Source organism: Oncorhynchus keta, chromosome 31 (assembly GCF_023373465.1).
Source record: "Oncorhynchus keta strain PuntledgeMale-10-30-2019 chromosome 31, Oket_V2, whole genome shotgun sequence".
Lineage (NCBI taxonomy): Eukaryota > Metazoa > Chordata > Actinopteri > Salmoniformes > Salmonidae > Oncorhynchus > Oncorhynchus keta.
Genome location: NC_068451.1, coordinates 11471349 through 11479600, shown reverse-complemented (window position 1 = coordinate 11479600; position 8252 = coordinate 11471349).

Below are 8252 nucleotides of genomic sequence, written 5' to 3'. Positions count from 1 at the left end.
CCTGACCATAGAGTCGACACCACAGCAGAACAGACAAATGAAGAACCACAAGCCCAGCGGCTCTCACCCCCTCCGAGCACCCCCCCTGTCAGCCACCCTGATAGCCCTTCTGACAACCCCCTCACACCCACTGAGGACAAACACAAGACACAGATTGTACTACTTATGGACTCAAATGGGAAATATATAGAAGAAAAAAAACTTTTTCCCAAACATAGTGTGTCTAAACTCTGGTGTCCAAACACCCAGCGTGCCCTCGACCTTCTGTCTGAGGACCAACTAGGTTCACCCAGCCACATAATAATACACACAGGCACAAACGACCTGAGAGCACAGCAGGAAAGGGTGGCAACAGCACTGAAGGGAGTGATTGAAAAGGCTTCTTCTACTTTCCCCAACGCACAAGTGGTTATCTCCACCCTGCTACCACGAAAAGACTTCCATCCTGCCACAATACAGCGGGTAAACGCAAGTATTTCCCGTGACTGTGCCTCAAAACCAAATGTTTTCCTGGCCCACCACTCCACCCTGGACTTGAACAGCCTCTATGACCAGGTCCACCTCTACAAGGCAGCAGTGCCCACCTTTGCCAGGACCCTAAAGGACATCGCTCTCAAACGTATCCCCAACACTTCACACAGGAGCAACAGATCAATAGACTCTCCACCCAGACCAGCGAGACACCCTCCCAGACCTGCAGGACCCCCTGGACCTACACATAGAGGACCCACGCCAAGAGGAATTACATCCAGACCACAGTACACCCAGACACATCCACACCCCCACCCCAACCAATCAACACCCCCCACGTCAACCATGCCCACACCCCATTTAGGCCCCCTCAGATCAGACCTATGCCACTCCTGCCCACCCCATGCACCCCACCCCCGCAAAGAGGGCCTCAACATGGAAGCCACACATACGCCCAGGTAGTGAGCGGGCAAACAGTCCCAACCCCCACTCTCACACTCGCCCAAGCCAATAGCATGTACCAGATGCTCAGCAGGCTCTGCTCACACTTACTGGCCTGAGGCCAAACCACACGACCAACAACATTGGACATTCTATGGAACAAAAAGCCTTCACTATATCATCCTGGAATATCCAAGGCCTGAGGTCATCTGCCTTTGGCCTAAAGAGCAGAAACCCGGACTTCACCAAAGAAATCGGTAACACAGACATTGTCATCCTGCAAGAAACCTGGTATAGAGGAGACGGACCCACTGGTTGCCCTCTAGGTTACAGAGAGCTGGTAGTCCCATCCACCAAACTACCAGGTGTGAAACAGGGAAGGGACTCAGGGGTATGCTAATTTGGTATAGAGCAGACCTAACTCACTCCATTAAATTAATCAAAACAGGAACATTCTACATTTGGCTAGAAATTCAAAAGGAAATTATCCTAACAGAGAAAAATGTCCTCCTGTGTGCTACCTATATCCCCCCACTAGAATCCCCATATTTTAATGAAGACAGCTTCTCCATCCTGGAGGGCGAAATCAATCATTTCCAGGCCCAGGGACATGTACTAGTCTGTGGCGACCTAAATGCCAGAACCGGACAAGAACCTGACACCCTCAGCACACAGGGGGACAAACATCTGCCTGGAGGTGACAGCATCCCCTCCCACATATGCCCCCCTAGGCACAACTATGACAACATAACCAACAAAAACGGGTCACAACTCCTGCAGCTCTGTCGCACGCTGGGTATGTACATAGTCAACGGTAGGCTTCGAGGGGACTCCTATGGTAGATACACCTATAGCTCATCTCTTGGCAGTAGTACTGTAGACTACTTTATCACTGACCTCAACCCAGAATCTCTCAGAGCGTTCACAGTCAGTCCACTAACACCCCTATCAGACCACAGCAAAATCACAGTCTACTTAAACAGAGCAATACTCAACCACGAGGCATCAAAGCCAAAGGAACTGAGTAACATTAAGAAATGCTATAGGTGGAAGGAATGCAGTTTGGAAACCTACCAAAAAACAATTAGGCAACAACAAATTCAATCCCTTTTAGACAATTTCCTGGGTAAAACGTTCCACTGTAATAGTGAAGGTGTAAACTTGGCAGTAGAAAATCTTAACAGTATATTTGACCTCTCAGCTTCCCTATCAAATCTAAAAATCTCAAATAGAAAACCGAAGAAAATTAACAATAATGACAAATGGTTTGATGAGGAATGCAAAAATCTAAGAAAGAAATTGAGAAACCTGTCCAACCAAAAACATAGAGACCCGGAAAACCTGAGTCTACGCCTTCACTATGGTGAATCACTAAAACAATACAGAAACACACTACGGAAAAGAAGGAACAGCATGTCAGAAATCAGCTCAATGCAATTGAAGAATCCATAGACTCTAACCACTTCTGGGAAAATTGGAAAACACTAAACAAACAACAACACGAAGAATTATCTATCCAAAATGGAGATGTCTGGGTAAACCACTTCTCCAATCTTTTTGGTTCTATAACAAAGAACAAAGAGCAAAAACATATACATGATCAACTACAGATCTTAGAATCAACTATTAAAGACTACCAGAACCCACTGGATTCTCCAATTACATTGAATGAGTTACAGGACAAAATAAAAACCCTCCAACCCAAAAAAGGCCTGTGGTGTCGATGGTATCCTCAATGAAATGATCAAATATACAGACAACAAATTCCAACTGGCTATACTAAAACTCTTTAACATCATACTTAGCTCTGGCATCTTCCCCAATATTTGGAACCAAGGACTGATCACCCCAATCCACAAAAGTGGAGACAAATTTGACCCCAATAACTACCGTGGAATATGTGTCAACAGTAACCTTGGGAAAATCCTCTGCATTATTATTAACAGCAGACTCGTACATTTCCTCAATGAAAACAATGTACTGAGCAAATGTCAAATTGGCTTTTTACCAAATTACCGTACAACAGACCATGTATTCACCCTGCACACCTTAATTGACAACCAAACAAACCAAAACAAAGGCAAAGTCTTCTCATGCTTTGTTGATTTCAAAAAAAAAGCCTTCGACTCAATTTGGCATGAGGGTCTGCTATACAAACTGATGGAAAGTGGTGTTGGGGGTAAAACATATGACATTATAAAATCCATGTACACAAACAACAAGTGTGCGGTTAAAATTGGCAAAAAACACACACATTTCTTCACACAGGGTCGTGGGGTTAGACAGGGATGCAGCTTAAGCCCCACCCTCTTCAACATATATATCAACGAACTGGCGCGGGCACTAGAAAAGTCTGCAGCACCCGGCCTCCCCCTGCTAGAATCCGAAGTCAAATGTCTGCTGTTTGCTGATGATCTGGTGCTTCTGTCACCAACCAAGGAGGGCCTACAGCAGCACCTAGATCTTATGCACAGATTCTGTCAGACCTGGGCCCTGACAGTAAATCTCAGTAAGACCAAAATAATGGTGTTCCAAAAAGGTCGAGTCACCAGGACCACAAATACAAATTCCATCTCGACACTGTTGCCCTAGAGCACACAAAAACTATACATACCTTGGCCTAAACATCAGCGCCACAGGTAACTTCCACAAAGGTGTGAACGATCTGAGAGACAAGGCAAGAAGGGCATTCTATGCCATCAAAAGAAACATAAATTTCAACATACCAATTAGGATTTGGCTAAAAATACTTGAATCAGTCATAGAGCCCATTGCCCTTTATGGTTGTGAGGTCTGGGGTCCGCTCACCAACCAAGACTTCACAAAATGGGACAAACACCAAATTGAGACTCTGCACGCAGAATTCTGCAAAAATATCCTCCGTGTACAACGTAAAACACCAAATAATGCATGCAGAGCAGAATTAGGCCGATACCCACTAATTATCAAAATCCAGAAAAGAGCCATTAAATTCTACAACCACCTAAAAGGAAGCGATTCACAAACCTTCCATAACAAAGCCATCACAAACAGAGAGATGAACCTGGAGAAGAGTCCCCTAAGCAAACTGGTCCTGGGGCTCTGTTCACAAACACAAACACACCCTACAGAGCCCCAGGACAACAGCACAATTAGACCCAACCAAATCATGAGAAAACAAAAAGATAATTACTTAACACATTGGAAAGAATTAACAAAAAAACAGAGCAAACTAGAATGCTATTTGGCCCTACACAGAGAGTACACAGCGGCAGAATACCTGACCACTGTGACTGACCCAAAATTAAGGAAAGCTTTGACTATGTACAGACTCAGTGAGCATAGCCTTGCTATTGAGAAAGGCCGCCGTAGGCAGACATGGCTCTCAAGAGAAGACAGGCTATGTGCTCACTGCCCACAAAATGAGGTGGAAACTGAGCTGCACTTCCTAACCTCCTGCCCAATGTATGACCATATTAGAGAGACATATTTCCCCCAGATCACACAGATCCACAAAGAATTCGAAAACATATCCAATTTTGAAAAACTCCCATACCTACTGGGTGAAATTCCACAGTGTGCCATCACAGCAGCAAGATTTGTGACCTGTTGCCACGAGAAAAGGGCAACCAGTGAAGAACAAACACCATTGTAAATACAACCCATATTTATGCTTATTTATTTTATCTTGTGTCCTTTAATTATTTGTACGTTGTGTGTATGTATATATATATATATATATATATATAATATGACATTTGTAATGTCTTTACTGTTTTGAAACTGTTGTATGTGTAATGTTTACTGTTAATTTTTGTTGTTTTTCACTTTATATATTCACTTTGTATGTTGTCTACCTCACTTGCTTTGGCAATGTTAACACATGTTTCCCATGCCAATAAAGCCCTTGAATTGAATTGAATTGAATTGAATTGAGAGAGAGAGAGAGAGAGAGAGGAGGAGCGCACACTACGCGGTGGAATATTTTTGGATTCCCTCTCCCCTGTCTTAACCGTCAGTGCTGACATGAAGAGGATTTTGGTAAGCTCTTATGAGAGAGGGAAAGATAGATGTGACTGTAATTTTCACTGATTCTCGGGTACAGGCATTTGGCTGAAGATCTTGGAAGAGACTATTGCACACTTTGTGTGAAAGTGTCAACTCTTGAAAATGGGTGTCTGGATGTGCACACATTGTGTATTCTGATTATTTTTTTTTAACCCGGTATGTACAACACGTTTGTATAAATGTGTGATAGTGTGACATGTTTTAGCAGTTAAGACATTGATCGATGGGTGAGACGTCGATACCTTTTACCGAGCGCATCTCCCCTACAGGGAAAGCTTTTATGTACTACCTATAGACCATACAATATTTTCTAGACTAGTCTTTTTGTACAACCAGCATTGTACAAAAATAAAATAAAAAAATGAATTGAAAAAACTCCCTCGTGTCAAAAACCATTCATTGCATCAGTTTTAATCTCTCTCTCTCTCTCTCTCTCTCTCTCTCTCTCTCTCTCTCTCTCTCTCTCTCTCTCTCTCTCTCTCTCTCTCTCTCCCCGAGTGCGTGCCACAGACTTATGAGCTACTCCCCATCCCCCCATGATGAGAAACCATTACGCAAATCATTATTTGTAAATCATCCTAATCTGATTATAGATTTGGTGAATGCACAATTACACCTTTTTATTCACTTAAATGTTAAGAAAACGATTACACAACACAATAGAATTTAATGGCATTTATTTGCAGTTTAATAAAAACAAATACCCTATTTTTTGATGCAGAGGCCAGTCTCAAAAGATGACTTCTGATTGAAGCATTAAGTTGTGGGAGCTGCACATATAGGCCAATGTCACATTAAATAAGTGCTTCTCTTATGTGTCAGACAGTTGGCCTACTTGTCTTAATACATCTCAGTGTTGGTCCACCGACTCAGGGGAGGGGAGTGTGGGGGTGGGGACGACCTGTTTTTCTGGCTGGCATGGGGACATACCACAGAGGAGTAGCCTATATCTGTGTGCGCTGTCTCTGTGTCTCTTCTTTAACAGTGCCGTGGCCTAAAACGAAAACAGACATTTAAGTAAGCCTACTCTCATAGTAACATATTTGACCAAATAATGTATTTTTCATTTAGGCCCACCATGAGGCTTATCCAAACGGACCATAGACCTATACATTGATTTCCTAATACAGTGAGGTAAACATCAGGCCCTCTGGTGGAAATATACACTCTTAGAAAAAAGGGTTCCAAAAGGGTTCTTCAGCTGTCCCCGTAGGAGAACCCTTTTTGGTTCCATGTGGCACCTTCTGTAGAAACGGTTTTACCTGGAAACAATAAAGTGTTCTTCAAATGGTTCTCCTACTGTGTGGGGACAGCCAAAGAACCCTTTAAGATTCTAGATAGCACCTTTTTTTCAAAAAGTGTAGGCACAGCATCTTCACATTCACTTATATGGCATCATGTGTGGGTGCCTACAGTAGCACAGTGTTAGCAAATGTTTACTTACCAGGATTCCACATCTATTCTGACACCTAGTGGTATGAAATAATGCTACAGCAGGGGTATCTAACCCTGTTCCTGGAGAGCTACCCTCCTGTAGGTTTTCGCACCAACCCCAGTTGTAACTAATCTGGTTCAGCATATCAACCAGCTAATAATTAGAATCAAGTGTGCTAGATTAGGGTTGGATTGAAAACCAGGTAGGAAGCTCTCCAGGAACAGAGATGGAGAGCCATGTACTACAGCCACTACCTGATTGGCTTTATTCAACACATGGACCCAATCCCAAAAGGACCTCTAGACCCTATAACCTATGCACTTGTGGAGATCTGATCATATTAGACATATGCAATCAATATGGTAATAGCTCCACCTTGCCCTCTGATAGGCTAAGTTGAAGTTTCACCATATTGCTTATAAACCTTATTCAAATCAAATCATCTCAGATCCTCACAAGTGCATAAGGTCTAGGGGTCCATCTGGGAAATATGAAAGGAGCAAAGCCCAGGTAAAAAGTTAGATGAAAACCTGCCTCAGTCTTCTGAAAACCTAACCCTGGGATACAGTTTTATTTTTCAGCAAGACAATTGCACACATTGTAATGCCAAAGGCACACCAGAATGGCTATCCAAGAGGTGCTGCTGAGTGGTCTAGTCTCAGAACTTGAGCAATTGTGACAAAAACAATGGATATATGTTGCCCTAAGAGTTGTGCAAAGTTGGTGGAATCTTATTCCAAATGATTCACAGCTGTAATGGCTGCCAAAGGTGCTTCCACCAAGTATTAACTAAGGGGGGATGGAGACTTATCCAATTATGATATTTCAGTTGATTTTGTATTTGTTTTTGAAACATTTCTATAACTTTTTTCACTTTGAAAATGTGGAGTAGGTTGTGTAGATCTGTAGGGGGGAAAAAATCAGGTGTGCTCCTAGATACGAATGAAATACCTTATTAGATTTAATTTTAAGGCAGATAAATGTGAACTTCCTATTGGATATTTCAAATATTTGTAAATTATATTATTTTATACGAATACAATTGCTCAGAGAAATACATTTTGTTTAACAAGTCTCAAAAGACAGAGAAATAAATATTGTGAGGATAACTACACAGATCCTTTTTCTAATTATATTATTGATTGTATAGTATTTTTTTTAAATCTAGGGTACAAATAATATGTATCATCATATCATAATCATCATCATCATTTTGAGATAAACCAAGTTTTAAATGATGATACTATTGTGAATTCCTCAATATGCATAAAATCAACCTAATACAAGTGATATTTAACTTTCAATCTTTATTGATAGTGCTGCAATACACAACCAGGCAACTAAAGAACAACATAACAAAAAACAGGCTATGACGTTTAAATGAGGGGCATATATTTTCAGAAATCCCTAAAGTGGTAAATATATAGTCCCATCTATTCATTTTAACAGTGTAAAATTACAACTATTTAACAGCCATACATCTCAGTTGTAACAACATGAGAGACAGGGAATGGTACCACAGAATAGCATTCCATTGAATATAGGGTTATGAATCATAGATATGGAGAGCTCTCTTGGATCTGTGAGTATAGACATGGCATCAGTAACACTGGAAATCTGAGTAGTGGGGTTAATAGGGAAATCTGAGTAGTGGGGTTAATAGCACAGAAGAAAGAGATCAAATCAAACAGCAGTGTTTTAGAGCACAAGAACAAATTAAGTAAAGAACAGAAAACATAACTTTGTGAACCCTTTCTTAGGCAAGACACAGTAAGGGGACACGGAACATGGACCACAGTGTAAGATGAAACAATATTGGTTGGTCATGAGAGGATACTGTTCAAAATCAAAACTACTA